This window comes from Anopheles coluzzii, chromosome 2 (genome assembly GCF_943734685.1).
Source record: "Anopheles coluzzii chromosome 2, AcolN3, whole genome shotgun sequence".
Lineage (NCBI taxonomy): Eukaryota > Metazoa > Arthropoda > Insecta > Diptera > Culicidae > Anopheles > Anopheles coluzzii.
In genome coordinates, this window is record NC_064670.1 from 32,488,314 (window position 1) to 32,505,705 (window position 17,392).

The 17,392-nt window shown below is 46.2% G+C and overlaps 1 protein-coding gene across 12 annotated transcripts in view; it reads left to right on the top strand.

The window, feature by feature from the left end:
* Positions 1–559: 559 nt before the first annotated feature.
* Positions 560–17,392, top strand: part of LOC120950590 (putative transcription factor capicua) — a 53,741-nt gene continuing 36,908 nt past the window's right edge. For 2 of the 12 annotated variants that reach the window (XM_040368743.2, XM_040368751.2), the window contains exon 1: positions 1,092–1,963. The gene's annotated coding sequence lies outside the window, so the exon portion shown is untranslated. Of the gene's footprint in view, positions 683–756; positions 834–1,090; positions 1,964–2,003; positions 3,108–17,392 lie in introns of those variants that run through there. The other 10 variants (XM_040368744.2, XM_049605991.1, XM_040368749.2 and 7 more) reach the window with 8 other exon arrangements.

Sequence of the window (17,392 nt, forward strand, 5' to 3'; positions counted from 1 at the left end):
GAACGGATAAAGAAGACAGCAGACAAGCGTTATCACTCCCACCACTAGCAGCATATGAACGAACAGCTGGTGTGATCGCCACAACCGACAAGCAAGGAAGGAGTAAGGGGGAGGGCAAGAATCATCTTTTTCTAGCCATCTATAAAACTTATTTTTTGTGGCTGCTATTCTATACAACAACCCAAAATCAGCAAAACCACCCATAATTTTGATGTTTTTCGCCGTGAAATCTATTTCAAAAATTCGCTTGGTCGAGTAAACTATTTAACTCGACGTAGACTCGACGTCGTAGATTTTATAGCAACGGCGGATTTTGCGGGTTGGGATTGCGGGTTGGGAGCTCAAACCAAAATTTCAAACGGAATTTCCCACGTGGCATGAAATTATTGCACTGCACTAGCGACATCTATTGCGCGCTAGCGCAAACAAACAAATCCCGTCCATCATCGGCTCGGATCGACAGTAGCCCAAACGTCAGTCCAGCCTGACAGCGGGCGTCAAGCGAAACGTCAAGCGCTCAACCTCGCATGCTAAACCGTCTGACAGATCTGAGAAAATAAACAGTGAGCACAGAAGGAAAACACACGGATTCGTCTTGCGTTCGGCGCTGTGCCTAGTGTGCCATTATTCTGTGTGAATTAGTTCGACAAAGACGTTCTTCATCCGGCCCAATGAGCCGAAGGTAATGTTTAGTTAGCTGCACTGCTGAGTTGTTGTGCTTAGGCAGGAAGTAGGATTGAATTGGAGGCGAATATCTACTCCCGTATGCCCTCAGCTCACCTTTACAGTGGTGTGCAAAAGAAGTGAGGAAGAAGTGGTTCAACAGCGTTTGTGTATGTGTTTGGCATTTTGGGTCGCTAGGTGGAAAACCCACGAGCATCTTTTGCTGCTTTCGTAAAGTGCAATTTACTCAGTGGGTTGAAAACAGTGGCACGTTAAATGCCCGCATCTCTGTCGTACTTCTTCTGCTCATTGTGCCCGTGTGTGTGTGTGTTGTGGGTGTGGGTGTGGGTGTGTGGTGTATATTGGTGCCCGTTCCGTGTTATTCGTGGTGTGCGTTACTGCACTTTACGGTAGAGTCCGGGCATGATAACGAGCCTCGTGTGTGCGAGAGACAGACTGAGAGCAAAAGAGAGAAACGGTGTGTGTGTGTGATTTTCACTCACGAATCATCTTTGTACAACATGCACGACCGCGATTGAATGGAAAGGGGTGAACCATCCATCATTACGCAGGTGTCGGGCGGAATGACAACGGGCACACAGTGGTGCTCTCGAACACACCAATACACGGGCAGGCGCGTAAGCACGCGCACCTTTACCACCGTCTACACCGTTTTCTTTCTCTTTGCGAATGTGTGTGCGCGCGCGGTGCACGCACAGCAGCCCAAAGCAGAAGCAGCAAACCTGCTCTCGCTCCTTCTCTCTGTCTCTCTCTCTCTCTCTTTCTCTCTCATTCACTCACTCTCACACTGTGTGTATCGTATCTCTGTGTCGCCGTGCAGTGATTCCTCTTGCTCGGTCAGTGCTGTGCGCTACCTCTAGCAGTGTGCTTCGCGTGTGTGCCGCGTATCGCGTCGAGTGTTTTGCTTGCAGTGACCAAATACCACACACTCATACACTCAGCCACCCACCCATGCTGGTGTGGGCGCAAATGCAGGGGGAGGGTGTAGAACGTGGTAGAATTTTGTGAATTGCAATCGCCCGCTGGCAGGAAATCAATCGGTACGGTGTAGAGAGCAGCGTTTGAGGTTAGCGTACCTCGCGGGGGGGAAGAAAAATACGTGTCACTGCGTGTGTGTGTGTGTATGTATGTGCTCCACCCCAAGCGCGGGGGTGTCGTGAAAATAATAAGAAACCACCGTCCCAAACCCCGGATAAGTTTCGTGTTGGTGCACGGAGCCACCGTGTGCGTAGGTGTGTAAGGGAGCAGTTTGCAGCGCGACAGCACCCCCTGTGCGTAGGTGTGTATGTGCATTTGCGTGCGTGCGTGCGTGGGCTTTCTTTCACAACCAGCAGCAGCAGCAGCAGCAGCAGCAGCAGCAGCAGTGAAAACAAAAGAAGCAACTGCGATAAAGTGCAGAAAACGAGATCAATGAGACGGGCTGTTGAATGGGGAAGGAAGGGAAGGATGGGGGTCAAACGGACGAAGAACGGAGAAGCAAAAGAAGCAGGCTGAAACAAAACTAAGTAGCCTGGGCCTGGTTGTGGTAGAAGTGGACGAAAACCGGATAGATTTCTTTGAGCATATTTGAGCTCTAGCGGACGCACACACACACACACAAACACAGGCACGCATACACATCGTTAAAAAGGGGATTGTAAGGGGGGGAGGAAGCAACAGCAGCGATAGTGGATGGAATGTTCTTGTCCACTTGTGCAGCAAAACGGCACACACAGAGCGAGCCTACACACTCTCTGCATCCCTCCCAGCTCTTTGTGTGTAGCGTGCGCTCGCTCGTGTGTGTGTGTGTGTGTGTGTGTGTGTGTATGCCTGTGTGTATTATTTTTTCCCTTCTTTCTTTCTTCATTCCGTTTGCAAGCGCAACGGGAACTTGTTTTTCAAGCAGAAGAATAAGACACACAATCACACACACACACACACACACATACAGGCGCGGGGTTGCTGTGCTTGCACGGGCAGCGCTTAGCAGCTAGCAACCAGTATCATCAACGGTGTGTAGTAGGCGCGTACACACACATACACACAAACACACACAGACCATGCAGGGCCCGTGTTCGCGTTTGTTTGTGCGTTCTCGCGGTAGGCTGGCTGACTGACTGGCTGCTCTTTTCTCAGTCTCCTTCGAGTCCCCCGCGCCGTTCTTTCGCTCACCGTCCTCGCTTCATCTATAGTGCGCGCGCGTGTGTGTGTGTGTGTGGACGTGAATGATGATGATTGTGTGTTCGCGCTTGGTAACATTCCTGTGTGCTGCCCGTTCATTAAATCCACTCCCGCTGTAGTACCCCCGTCGCTGTGCCGTGAGAAAGCATCGGGGCATGTGAGAGGCAGGAGGTTTTTTTTTGATGGTGCGATGTGTGTTGGTTGGACCGTCTCCCAAGACAGTCCTCAAATGATGTGCATTACACACACTCCGGTGTGGAAAGGTGTGTGTTTTTTTTTTGGAGCGATGAACCGACGTACTAAGAATTCAGCGCCCCCCCCCCCCATACATTTTGAAGCCCCAAAACCTTGGAAGCCTCCATTTATCGGGAATCGATTGTTCAAAGCCCAGGTAAGTTTCAGCTCATTCCAGTGTTGTTCTGATTATAATTTATTTTAACAGTATTACATACTGCACAAATTTCATAACTTCCCGTTGTCTGCACCGTGTGGTGGATTGCGTTCTTCATGTTTGTGTTTTCCGTATTATTTCCACATACACACGAAAATTCTGCATCGTGGAACTTCACATCTCACAGCAGAACACAAAAAAAAACCACAACACACTGATACAAACACGCACACGTATGCCATGTAGAACCAGAATTATCATGTACGCTCCATCTCGCCGTCTCTCTCTCTCTCTCTCTCTCTCTCTCTCTCTCTCTCTCTCTCTCTCATGCGCACCCTTTCTCTCTTTCTTTCGCTCTCCTGTACGCGTGTGTACGCCAGACACCAATGAACGAACGCAGCGAAAACGGTACGGTTACGTGTATCGGTCACGCATTTGAGAATTCGTTGGAATTTTCCCATGATTAGCAGCGTCTTCCCTGCGTTCTTGATGATGGAGCATCATCATCGTCATCGCCGCCGCCAACATCATCATCATCATCATCATCGCCCCGTGTGCGTACCAATAAACAGCGCATAAGGAGGTGTAGCTCTCTCGCTACGTGCGATTATGCTTATTTTAGATGAAGAAAGAAGTTGGTGATGGATAAGAGGCGAACGATGATGATGATGACGGTAATGATGTTTGACAAGCCAAAAGGATAAAGTGTTCTTCTTGCTATGTGTGGTGGTGGGAACACATGATAATGGATGATACCATGACCCGACGAGCAGTTTGTGTGTTTGCTATTACACGTACGCTCCCTACTGCTCCACACGCGTTCGTTTGACGGCCAACGGAATGTTGCAGAACCTGGTGTCAGGAAGGAGCCGACTGATCGAACATGTGTAGATTTTGGGAAAATTGTAATATTATAACAACGTTTGTAGGCAATCCCGCTGATAACAGAATGATTGTGTCCTACCACATTCGTTGCGTTTGTTTTGGGACCCAGTTCATTGACGTTTCCTTTCCTTTCTAGCAGGCGATGGAAATGGTGCAGTGGTGCACAACACACACCACACAAGAGCGCAACAGGGCTGTTCAGGGCAAATCAGCAGGCAGGGTTCTGTAAACTGTTTGACAGGTCGTGGCAGGTCCTTTTTTGACAGTTCTCGCGATCCAACCAAACACTCAGCACTCAAAGGGTGGCCCGTCCAGCTCGTTCAGGGTGTAGAAATGGCTTCCAACATTCCAACATCCCCCAAATGACCATATTTTGACAATTGCAGGCCGGAATTTGACAGCTACTAGTCCAGAAGCTACTAGTGTTTTTGGACACTAAAAGTTTGCAACCAAGTGCGTGTGTGCGTGTGTGTGTGCGTCTCAGTGTCGCGTTTCTAGACGGACGCACGCGCGCAGCCTCTCGTATCATCGGAGCTCGCGGTTTCTCTCTCTCCCACTCTCTCTCGATTTGCTTTTCTCATTTTTGAAAAACATTCTCCGAGCACTCGGCTGCATGTGGGGTGGTACGTACCTTCCTCCTCCCCCCCCCTCCCCCCCCCCCCATCCCCTTGATGTTGGGATGGAGTTGTGCTTCATGCTGCTCTCCATGCCGACCGCGTGTACACTCCCGTCCTAGGTTCACAATGAATTGGGCAGCCCAGGTTCAGAGCAATGTCATCATTTCGAACCGACGAAGAACGTAGTAGGAGCGTGTGTGTGTGTGTGTGTGAGAGAGAGAGAGAGAGAGAGAGAGAGAGAGAGAGAATTAGAAAGAGAATCATGTTCTCTAAACGTGATGTGGAGTTGTATTTTATTATGTGTGTGTGTTTTTTTTTTCTTCACTTGTCTTTCTTTCCTTTTCGTTTCCCTCTCTTCTTTGTTTTTGTGTTTAAACGTTCACTGTCGCGCTTTGCCGCGCTGCTAGTTGCTTTTATTGCTGCTGCTGCTGTTGTTACTAGCACAATCCCGTAGCTTTTCCAAGAACGACACCGAACGCCCCATCGGTTGAAGGAACGTATGACAGAGGGGGGAGAGAGGTGCACAGCATCATCAATAGCATTGCCAAACGGGTTGTGTTTATAAAGGGAGAATGGACGGGAGGAGTTGAGTAGCTTCCCGAGTGCGTTGGAAAATAACTTCCAATCAATGAATTCAAGAGCACCACAGAACCCCTCGCGTGCGCGTGTGTGTGTGCTTTGCGCTCACTCTACGCCTCCATCAGCGGAACAACATCGCTCGCAAACGAGAAGCTCCACAATTGTTGGTTGTTGTTGTTGCTGTTGTTGGTTCGTTGGATGGCTGGCTGGTATCCACTGTCCGCCCCCACACATTGCCGGGCAACATGCTCAAAACGGTCGATTACGGTCGTTTCATTAGCTTCGAGCTCTACTCGCTGGAAGCTCTCGGCGTGTGTTTTCATCTACAACACTACGGCTAGGGCCCGACACAGCATAAAGCAACATAAAAGCTTTTGCTGGGACCAAAACCATGCTACCATCTCTGCTCCACACCAATACACTGCTCCGATGACGACGACCACTCAGAACGAACCAAAAAAAAAAAGGAAATGAAGTGCTTTATCCCTGGAACACCCACGGGGGTCGCTCGGAAAAAAGGGGGAAGGCTTGCTGGAAAATCTCACATCAACCCTCCCCCACTGCATTTGAATAAATGAGTATTATGTTTTTTAGTAATGTTGATGATAACCGTGTGTATGTGTGTGTGTGTTCTGTACCACCGACCACTGCGACGCACCGCCAAACCCATCAACCGTCAAATGTGCATTGATTTGCCCTTTTCCAGGGAAGCGACACACGCACACACAAACTGAGCACAACACATCGACACTGCACGGGGCACCATTTTTGCTGGCCCAAACCACTTCCACCTTCTGCCTGCTCGTCTTCCACCTTCCAGCTTGCTTTTGCGTTTGCTTCCCTTTTTTTTTAACCACATTACTTAAACCGTAAACAGCGAATTCGTCCGCAACTTCCCCACACCCACGGTGCTACCTCTTACACCCATTGCAACCGGTCCCTGTATGAACTCAGTTTGTTTTTTGTGTTTTCATAAAAAAGCAGCAAAATTGCCGTTTTACAATCTACAAGCATACACACACACACACAACTACAACGATTAGCGGGGGTTCGGGTTACTTTGACCGTTTTGTTTAACTTTTCCTCGCTGCACTGATAGTACTCCTGCTTTTCCTCCACCCCCTTTTCTTTCGCCTGAGCCTCCTCCTTCTCCCAGACGGCCCTGCACATCCCGGCCGGTTTCGTGTGCCGTTTTGTATGTATGTAGTTTGGTGTGTTCGCCGTCTGCTTATTGTTTTTCGATTCATTTCGCCTCCCCCCCCCCTCGCCCCCTCTGCATTGCAATCGATAGTGCACCACCGCGAACCGCGCCTTTTTCTCCAGCCACCAACCACACGGTCGCCGCCGGTTGCTTCGATCGACAAAATCGTTGTCCGAACACTTGTCAAGCAGTGTGCAGCAGCAGCAGCAACAAAAACAAGAACAAGAGGGGTGGCAATAAAAGAAGAAGAAGAAGAAGGAGGAAAAAAATGCACGCACCCACAAAGTTGTGTAGTTTTATTGTATTTATTCGGCTAACAAGCATGTTGAGCTATTTGTTCTACAAACGTGTACAAACGCAAAACAAGAATCAATTTACGATTTCGTTTGCCGATCAACAACGCTGGGGGGGGACAGAACTTGCTGTTTGGTTCATTAACCCAGCCCCTCCCCTTGCGCCTTGCGCTCTGTGTTGTACAATGTTCTGTTGTTTTACTTTTACCGCTTAATTCGCTTGTATAGTTTGAAGCGTGACATTTGTGATTTCTTCTATAATTTTGTGTTTGCTGATTTTGCTGACTGAAATAAAAAAAACGCGTTCTATTCCACTACAGCGGTCCAGTTGGGGGCAGCAACGTAGTTGTGGGAAGTGTGACTATTTTCTTTGTGCATAACGTTCGATTCTGTTCGCCTGATGACGTAGTCGGCACAGAAATGATGTCGGATTCGAATTTGAATTTCCCATCAGCTACTGCTACTGCTGCTCTGTGTGTTTATTGTGATACTATTACCACCAAACGTAATTTCCATCCTCCCCATGGACAACCGGACCGTCCTGCTGCCCTGTTCTATTCAGGGTGTATTGAGTGCTTTTTTTCTCCTCTCATGATTCTTTCTTCTATCTGAGTATGTGTTAATTGCCTATGCAGGAAATGCTGTTCAGTGCCGGTTCAGTGATTCATCTAAATTGCCCATCATTAGAACGGGAATTAGCACGGCCGTTTGCTGTTGTGAGTAGATGTATTATTTCTGCAAGATCAACTCTGCAAATCTTGCGTGCTACCGTTTGTTTGAAAATGAAAATTTGCATCATATTTGGTAGAAGTGTGACTTTTTTATTGTATTGTATTCAACGACCGCTACTGTACGTGTAGACGTGGCAGCTTGTTTGAATCGGGTGGTTAATTACAGTCCATAAAATTAAAATTCAGCTAACAATTTGTGGCGAATTCAAAAATGTTTGTCAAAGAAATACGACAATGCTGTCAATGCAGTATAAAAACAAAGTTTGGCCACTAGCAAATGAGCATATTATCAAACATTTAGGCACTGAAGTTAATTGGTCGTAGGTCCGTTCGTCGCTTGGCAGTTTTCCTTTGATTATAAACATTCTTGCTCTAACTCACACAAGAAATGAGCTGATCATTAGCAGTTTTCTTCTTCTTTTCGTTATCCTGATTTTTTTAAACATAATAAAAAAAACTTACTAACAGGAAGCAATACAACTATAATAACAAAATCCAATTGTGAACAAAGTCGCCCGAAGAACAAATCTCGCTGAATGTTCAAGGTTATTTAAAATGCTTAGATGTAGATTTGTTTACATGCATCTGCACTTTGGTACGATTGGGTCAAACGGAACTGGTCCGATCGTGTGGCATTGCTCACCACCTACCCTACTCCTTCAAGCATCAGTAGCTTACCGTTGCTTACCCCCTACCCGGTTGGATTGTTTACAAATCGATGAAGAAGCGCGACTCACTCACCGTGTACAATTCTACTCAAGCACCGATCCCCACGGAATACTAACCGGTGATATAAATGTGTGTGTGTGGTACTTGATTTAAACCACATAGCAACTCGAATGATTGACTGAATCCTCCCTCCCAGCGGTAGTGGATGTGTGTGCCTGTGTGTGCGAGACAAGATTTGTGTGTAATCATCAACCCCGGTGAGTATATGTGTGGGTGGAATATACATATGTATGCTAGTCACAATGCTGTACCGTCCGATCGAACATTGCTGATGGATTGAAACCGGCAGAGTACTACACCTCACCCAGAGAGTTAGCGTGTAACATTCACAACAACAAACAGCAAAAACGCTACTCCTATTGGATTTCGTTGTCGTTGTCAATCACAGCGTTTACCGACTAGTGTTGTGCTCTCTGCAGCTCTCTGCAGCTCTCTGCACCCACGACTTCAATCTGACTCCGTTTATTGGTAGTCCGAATCCGACTCCGGCAAAATTGGAACCGCTAGAGCTCCGCCCGGAGTTGAAGTCGTCCGGAGTCGGCCGGAATAAGAATCAAACTGGAGTCAGTGTCAGTTTGCACTTCGTAAATAGGCCTTTGTTTCTAAGAATAGCGATTATACTCCGGTCAACTCCGACTCCGAAAGACTCCGACTCCGCATCTTCCGGAGTCGGATCGCAGTTTCTTCCAATTTTTTACCCATCACTAGTACCGACGTTTATCGTCGCGCAAAGCTTTATGTTGGATTTGGTTTTCGTCGCGGGGCAACAACTACAGCAGCGCACCGAGTGTCGTTCGGAATCGAATGTTTATCATGAGCTCTGCCCCCACACCCTCCCTCAACTCCACTTACCGGGTCCCATTTGGGAGTGTATAAAACCTTGATTTTACTAACCCCTTTCATAGCCGGACATCATCATTGATCGTTTAGCGCCGGGGAGGGGTTTGTTGTCAATGGAGTATGCTCCCCAAAATAGACTGTGACTGTGTGACTGTGTGTGTATGTGTGTGTGTTTGTGTAGTTATCATGTAGCTTACCGCTCGTTTATTGCTACTTAATGCGAGGATAGTAAATCCACCTCATCACTACCACCACCATCCACTTCGGTACGGGATTTCGTGTTTGTTTCTATGCGGAGTTGATTAAAGCAAAATCGCTCGCGCATTAAAGTGAATTACATCTAGGAGCACGATTAGCGATGCGTTTTTTTGTTGTCCATGTCCATTTGGTGTGCACCAAAAAAAAAACAAGAGCGCGTAGGGAGGTGTTTGATGAAGGTAGGATTTAATTTTCCTATCATCGTTAAGATCTAAAAATACCAATTTGAATCCGCTCCCCGCTTCCTATAGGGAGCATCGGTTACTATGGGAGACGACATCCTGTCTGTGCTGCTTGATGACGATGATGTTGATGCTGCTGCTGTGCGTTTGCGCTGACAACGACGCTTCGTCGAATGGGTGGCGTTGATGAAAAAAAAAAAGTTCGATCATCGATACAACCGCTCAACCTCCCCGCGGGAGGGGTTGTTCAATCGATGAAATGCGTTTTTCGCTCTTACCTGTGCCAGCTGCTGCTCAAATGTGCTATAAATAGGTGCGCTTGTTTGGGCGATTACCATCCACGGCACCGCTGTGTTAGGCAACCGTTTTCACATTTGCTTGCGTGGCCGACCGTACCCATGGTGCTGCTGCTGGGTTTAGTTGTGGACCACCGAATACATCCTCCCCCGGAGTAGCTATTTGCCTATCACTAGCACCGACAGAAAGAGAGTGTGTGTTGTTGTAGGGCGTGTGTTTCTTGGAACCAGCGTGGCAAAGGTCGCAATATAATTTTGCTCCACGATCAACTGACGCGCGCGAACGGTTTTTCGGCGGCTCCGAATGGTTTCTTCCCCACCGTACGGGGCGCGGTGGGGTAGCATTTCTGATGAGCTGATTTATGCTTGGTTGGCCACTGACGCAAAGGTGACACTCACGGGGACTGGCATTCGGAGAAAAAGGGATGCGCTTGTGCGAATAATGGGTCGAAAATTGATATTTACTTTACACCAACGTCCTACGGAACCATTCCGCCTATGCAGATTGCCGGAAATATGGTGCGTCTCTACCAACAGCCAGCCTACTTGGTCGCCAAAAGTTGCGCCTGTTATCAGGTGAAGCAGTAAATAAACTATGGAACCTTCTCGGAAATGTGTCAATTTCTCCATCGCGCCTGTGCGCCCTCGCCCATACTGAAACCGTTCTGTGTTGTGTGAATATACCATTCATCAAATGTCAAACTTTTACAATAATGTTTGCCTACCTCCGCCCAGTGTTGAATTGAGTTTGCTAGAATTTAATCCACCCTCCCTGGCGTGCGCTCCGTCCGTAGTTCATAAATTGAATATATTGGAACACCACCAACCCAAGCGGGTTCATTATTTCACTGTATGGAATTAAAAGTCACAAAATTATATTGAAAAAAAAACAAACAATTGGAAAAGGAAGAAAAAACACAGGACAAATGCATATGCTAATTTACACATCGGCGTGTATAATATGCCACCCAAGTGACTCATAATTGTCATGGTGTGGTCGCACCGGAACAGTGTGTTAAGCGGCGCGCGAGGTCGCCACGGTTCATTGCCATTGGCGGGGTGTGGGAGAGTGGCGCTCTGTTGTGGCGATTGACGACGATGGCGACGAGGGTTTTGTCGAGAACGAGAATGACTTCTAATGACGTTACATCATCGTCCCATTTGATGTGTGCCTGTGTGTGATCGATTGATCTCGCAACCCTTTCCTGCGCGCGTGTCCAACCGTCCGTAGCGCCCGGGGATGCCTCACTTTCATTGGTCAATAAAAAGGGGAGGTCGGAGATAGAGGAGCGAGGGCAAGCACTTCTACAGCCGGGTGCCATTTACCTCTCGATCCTCTATTGGTAACTGCTATTTGCAATGCCAGTGAATCATAGCGGGATATGAAGTCTTTTTTTACATTAGCTTGTAATTTATTTTTAGTTGCACAAATGTTCATCAAATAAAAAACGCGACACCGTTTCTAACAATTTGCCAAACATTCAAAAATCCTTCCGAAAGCTAACACATAATTCCGGTGAATTTGGATGAAGGTTGGAAGTAATATAGATCATCGTTTGCTTCCTCCAGTGCGGCATCACCCCAAGCGCTGCGAGCGACATACCAACTTTTAGGTTCGCTCTCATCAATGTACCAACCTTCCCCGAACAAAGAACAAACGAACTGTTTCTTTACGATGAAGATTTTGATGGTCCCGTCATATTGCATACATTTTATGTCTCTCCAAGAAAAATTCCTTCTAACTGCATACGCGATTTGGACACCGAAATTCTTTAAGACGATTTTTTTGGTGACAGTTCACAAAAATATTGGTGAAAGGATGCCATTTTTTTTCTTCATTAGTTTTCCTCAACAAGAATATCTCTCTAAGCAGACGGTCCCTTGAAGATTCACCTTAGAGAGATTTCACTATTACGTCGTTTTGAACGGTTTGATTTGTGTGTAGCATTGGGTGATTGTGTGAATCATCGCGTGATGTGCTGCAGATCGTGCCATCATGGGATGAACCTTAAACTGTTCTCCAATGAGCCGGGGGGTTATTTTGCACAATAATTAGAATTAATCATCGCACGTCGTACAGACAGATCACCCACGCTCTTTGTGTGTGGCGCATGTTGGATCTAATCCAAAGGGGTAAAAAGGTATTCCCATGGGTGACTATAAATTGGCAAACATGGGCACATTAAATCAAATGTCATCTTAGGAAAGCAATAATTAAATAAGTCTATTATAATGAGACGAAATAATAAACAAAATCATTAAATGGGTGCTTCTGTACTAGTGTTGGGAGATTCAGGATTTGAAAGTTTTGAAGATTCAATCCCTAGAAAGATTCGATCGGATCGGATCCCGCTTGTAGGATTTGAATCCCTAAAAGATACCTTTGTGATTGGGATTGGGATTCGATTGAGATTCTATTTGGGATTGGGATTGCAATTCGTTTGGGATTCTGATAGGGATTGGGATTGCGATTCGATTGGGATTCGATTGAGGTTTAGATTCATTTTGCCCATCACTATTCTGTACCCATTTGATCTAACATTAATATTACTACAAACGATGGTGCACAAACCCCTTCCCCCTCCCTCTTATACCCAACGACTTTACAGTCTTGTGGCATCACACGCGTGTGAGTGTGTGTCTCGTAGCAAAATTATCAATGAACACATAACAAACACACACACTTACACCCACAACACCCAAAGACGATACTGAAACACTCGCAGGGTTGTGGCGATACAGCGGCGAACGCCGCCTCCCTGCTACTACAACCCACCAACCCACCCACCCATCCACTTCCAAACTGTCTGCGACGGGGAACAGTTCTCGACGGCCATGTGTTTTTCATCACACACAACACAACATACACGAGCCGGTGTTCACGCTTGAAAAAAAAGGACAGCCAAGACGCAGGCTGGCAGGTGCCGAGGAGTGGGCAGTAGTGTAGCGCACCAGCAACAGCAACCAACGGAGCTCCAGCAGCTATCTTCGCGCTTTCCGAATTGTTTCTAGCGTGGTTTTTCTTCGTGCCTTGCTTTTAAACGTTTCGTGCTTTTATTTTTGAGAAAGCACCACCACCCTACCTGCTCCGCCACCACCCACATGGCATGGTGTGGTGAAGTCGTTTTCATTCATCTATTTCCAACATTGTGTTCATTGATTGCATTACTGGTTTGTGGTGTGGATTGGTCGTCGTCGCGGTCGTCGATGGTGCTATATGGAACGTCTGAGACGGACGTTTTTTTTTGTTACAGTTTTCTTTGCAATTTACGATAAAAGAATTGCAACCCCCGTTTGAATCACGACGTATTTGTGCCGCTCTATGACAGCTGTCAATGGTCCGGGACACCGATAAGCAGAATGATTTGCTATCAATCGTGTCCAATCGAAACGCCCTTTATCGTGTTCGGTTGTTGGTGCAAGCTGCTGATGAAACAGGCAGTAAAAATTACACAAACCACGTATCATGTTGTACGAAGCGTTGTGTCCTACCAAATATTGGGAGGTTTAAAAAAAAGCGACGAAACAACTCCTTATCTGTATCCGGTTTGAGTGTATTGTGGGCTTTACTTGGCTGGTTTAACGCAACGACCTTGTGGTGGTATGTGTTTGATGCACACCAAATAAGCTCCCCTTTCTCTCTCTCTCTCTCTCTCTCTCTCTCTCTCTCTCTCACTCTCTTTCTCTCTCTCTCTGTTGCCGAACGGTGTAAACAGCAATGTATGTGTAAAGAACATAATCAGCAGCTGCTAAATCTGCGTTTGCCAAAAAAAAACGGCACACGTTTCTTTTTCGTTTAGACCTTAAAACAACTCTACCACCACTGATGTGTTGTTTGTTTTATCTGCATCAATCGATACGTGCGGTGCTTGGTGCGATGATGGTACACGCGGAAAGATTGATGGCTTGGTGAAGGAGGTGGTGGATGATTTCGTCAGCAGCCCCGAAACCCACGGCGAGCGAAGCGTTGAAACAACAGCCCTTGTGTGTTTGTTCTTGTAGCCGGAAGGATGAAAAACACTTGACCGGGAGAGAAGTCTTATTGTTTGCAGTACAGAGATCTCCGCTTTATTGGCTCGTTAAGGCGATCTCGTTTGTGGGAAATGATGCTGAACTGATGTGTGTTTGTAACATACGTATTAGATGTTATGAGGTTCTGCATAAAAGATGGCAACTTATTGTCTCTACAAAACGGCAATAGTGATGGATGTGTAACTGGTCCGTCCAAATACTCGTTTGCTCGATAAATCGAGCCTTTATTATTTCCCTCGATGTGTGTGTGTGTGTGTGTGTGTCTCGTTCGGCCTGAACGATGGGATGCTTATGCTGCTTAAGTGCGGTTATTTACAAAACGATAAGCAATCACTAGCACACACACACACACACGCTGACAAGCATCACACACCGAATCGTGATATTGTGAAGGTGAAAATAATGTGTCTCATTCAAACTGACTTTTGCAGTCAGAGCCGCGCAATGAAGCAGGGCATCCAACCCAAACTTATCGACCGACCAACCGGGCGATAAACCCTTGACACTGAATACACGGCACACAAATGGTATATGTGTAGTAGTATTTATTTTGTTTGTTTGGTTGGCTTTTTTTAAATATATGTTTTCCATAATAGCAAATTACAAAATCTCGAGGGATGCATGTTGTATTTTGAAGAATTTTCCGATAGATTCCGATAGACAGCACGTTTGTAGTTGATCTTTGAAACATTTATGAATTAAATGTCAACCTTCTTTATCGGCAAGACTTGCCCTAGGTTGCATTTATTGTTCGTTCATTCGATCGAGAAAAAGAAAGAGAGGGAGAGAGAAACCGAAGTCAGCGATTACAAATGGCTGATAGTGATTGGAATGTATTGCAAATAAACGGTGCTACATTTGTCGTAACAAGCGTTAGTTAATTGAGCTATTTAGTGGTGTTATGTTTCGTTTAATATGACTTGCTCTGGGATACATTCCCTATTTTTCGCTAAATGATACTTAATGGAAAGCAACACCTTCCCCTGTACCAGCTGTGGCCATACGTATGGCCTTGAGTGACGTCTGTATGTCTCTGCAGGGGCGATTCGCTCCTTTACGATGTCGGTGTTAACCTAGCAACAGCGACAACAAACTCTTTGTTTACCTAGAGGGCAAGAGAGAGAGAGAGAGAGAGAGAAGGAGCAAGAGAGAGAGAGATGTTGAATTCCATTCAACAATATCACGATTTCAGTACACGGGGAAGGTAATGGCCGCGGTCCTCCATGATGCCGTGGTGCAATCGATTGTACGGGAAACGATCTCCTTGCCCAAGTCGTGGACGCGCGTTGAAAATGTGTTTTCTTTGGTTGAAAAAGACAAAAGGCTCAAGGGGCACTCGTTCTCTCTTTCTATGCGGCTCGCAGGGAACCCTCTACACACGAAGCAAACAAAAAAATCACGATAAGAAAGAATAAATTCACTCCCCAACAGTGCCCCAAACGAGTATCAAAACGAGAGAGAGAGAGAGTGTGAGAGAACGAAATGGCGAGCGGATAAAAATCGGAAAGAGAATGATAGCTCGCGAAAAAATTCGCAACCATCATCATCGAATAGAGCAGATAGGGGATGAAGGGCAGCTGTGAAAAGTGAAGAGCAATAACCCCTTCCCCACTTTCAGCCACCCTAAACCACCCCATTCACCAAGGCGAAAGCGAAAAAGAGACACGGAATCACAGCGCAAGCATGAATGGATAAAAGCAACGAGAGAGTTTTGGTGGTGAGGTTTAATGGGAAGTGGAAGAGGGAGGGGCTGTGTAGCTTCTGTTTTCACGACCGAGAACCGTGAAAAGTCGCCAAAGTTTTGCAAAGCGCAATGGTGGACGGAGTAGCCAATGCAGCAGCGAATAAGCATCATCATCATCTTGTGTGTGTGTCGGGGGAGTGTAGTGTGGGCTTGTTGGGGGTGGTGAATCTTGACAGTACCGCACGCGCCCGCCATCTTCCTCGTTTTTTTTTGGTGGGGGGGGGGGTTGCATGCGGTGACGCGGGTCGTTATCTTCGCGGGGCTTCCTCCTTGCCTCTACACTACACACAGCCGCCACCATCGGTGGATTCTTCCCCTCATCATTGTGTTTGTTGCTGCACCCCTTGCAGTGTGGTTGTAAAGTGTTCGATTTGCGCTCTTTCACACACACACACACACACACACACATACACACACGGATGGGGGGATGGGGTGGATGTGTAAATGTATGGTGGAGTGTTTTATTCTTCGCTTTTTTCATCGCACTTCTCTCTCTCTCTCTCTCTTTCTCTCCTTACCGTTTGAGATGCGGCGGGACGCTTGGCACGTTTTTTTTTCGGAGTGTCAATGGCAAGGACGCTGATGTTGGCGTGTGTGTACTGTGTGAATTTAGCTTTGTGGAGCATAAAAATGTTGTCGCAAACCGCGTTATAATGGTTCGATCATACATTAATGTGGAGCGTATGGAGTAAGATTTCATTTTGCAAGGGGAAGAACGAGGTATGCTTCAATGGTAATTTGAGGTTTGTTCCACTACTTTATAAACTCGTTCCATTGCCTAAATAAGGGTAATCAATTTTAATTTAGCTTGAGGACAAACAAAAACAGCGGCAGCATTTACTGCTGCTGTTCCAGCTCAAGCTCCCCATGATCCAATCGGTGGAGATCCGTCACGGTTTGTCTCTCTCCACACGCACACACACACACGCACACACATACAGGCGCGCGTCGTGTTTTGGAAGAATTTCGCGAAAATAACTCCCCATTTATGATCTCACTTCACACTGTCGCCGAGAAGAAGATCCCCCCCAGACGTCGTAGGTACCCACGCTCTGTGAAGCAATGCTGCTATCCTCGTGGTGGCTTCGGTAGACATTTTTAGCATTCGAGTGGAGTGAAAACCGGTTAGTTTTGGAGCATATTCTCGCTCGGGCTTATGTAAATAGATTCGGCGGCGGTGCGTGTAGCGGAGGGCTATCATTTTCGCGTTGCTGCCGTTTTTTTTTTCATTGGTGGCCAGTTCCAGCGTGTTCGATCACATTGATTGTGTGTGTGGGCAGGCGATTTTTTTTGCGCAAAGCATTGTGATACAACAAAATAATATTTTAGTCTGTGACGGATAACTAGAAAGGAAATTTCTTTTCAAAATAACCTCATAATTTATTATTTTAGATGAAAAATCAAGCAAATAATACAAAAAAGTGATCTTGTTATTATTTCGCTTTACTTAAACTCTTCTTCCAATTCATCAAAATATTGCGCAATTTGACTGTTTTAAGTTAAGCAATGGAAAATGGTGATTAATTTTTTTTGGTTGTTAAATTTGCATGATTTATTTTAAATTTTGCCTTTTCTATGTACAGGGTTTTCCGAATCAGTTTCGAATATAAACATTTTTATTTACCGCATCCAAGATGTTTGTCAACAGCTGTCAAATGGTTTATTTGTTTCAAAATGAAATTTCAGTTTCAACACATGATTTTCAACACATAACAAAGAACTGTCAAGCTCAATCCAGTTTGAGTCGTGTTGAAAATCATGCTGTAGAAA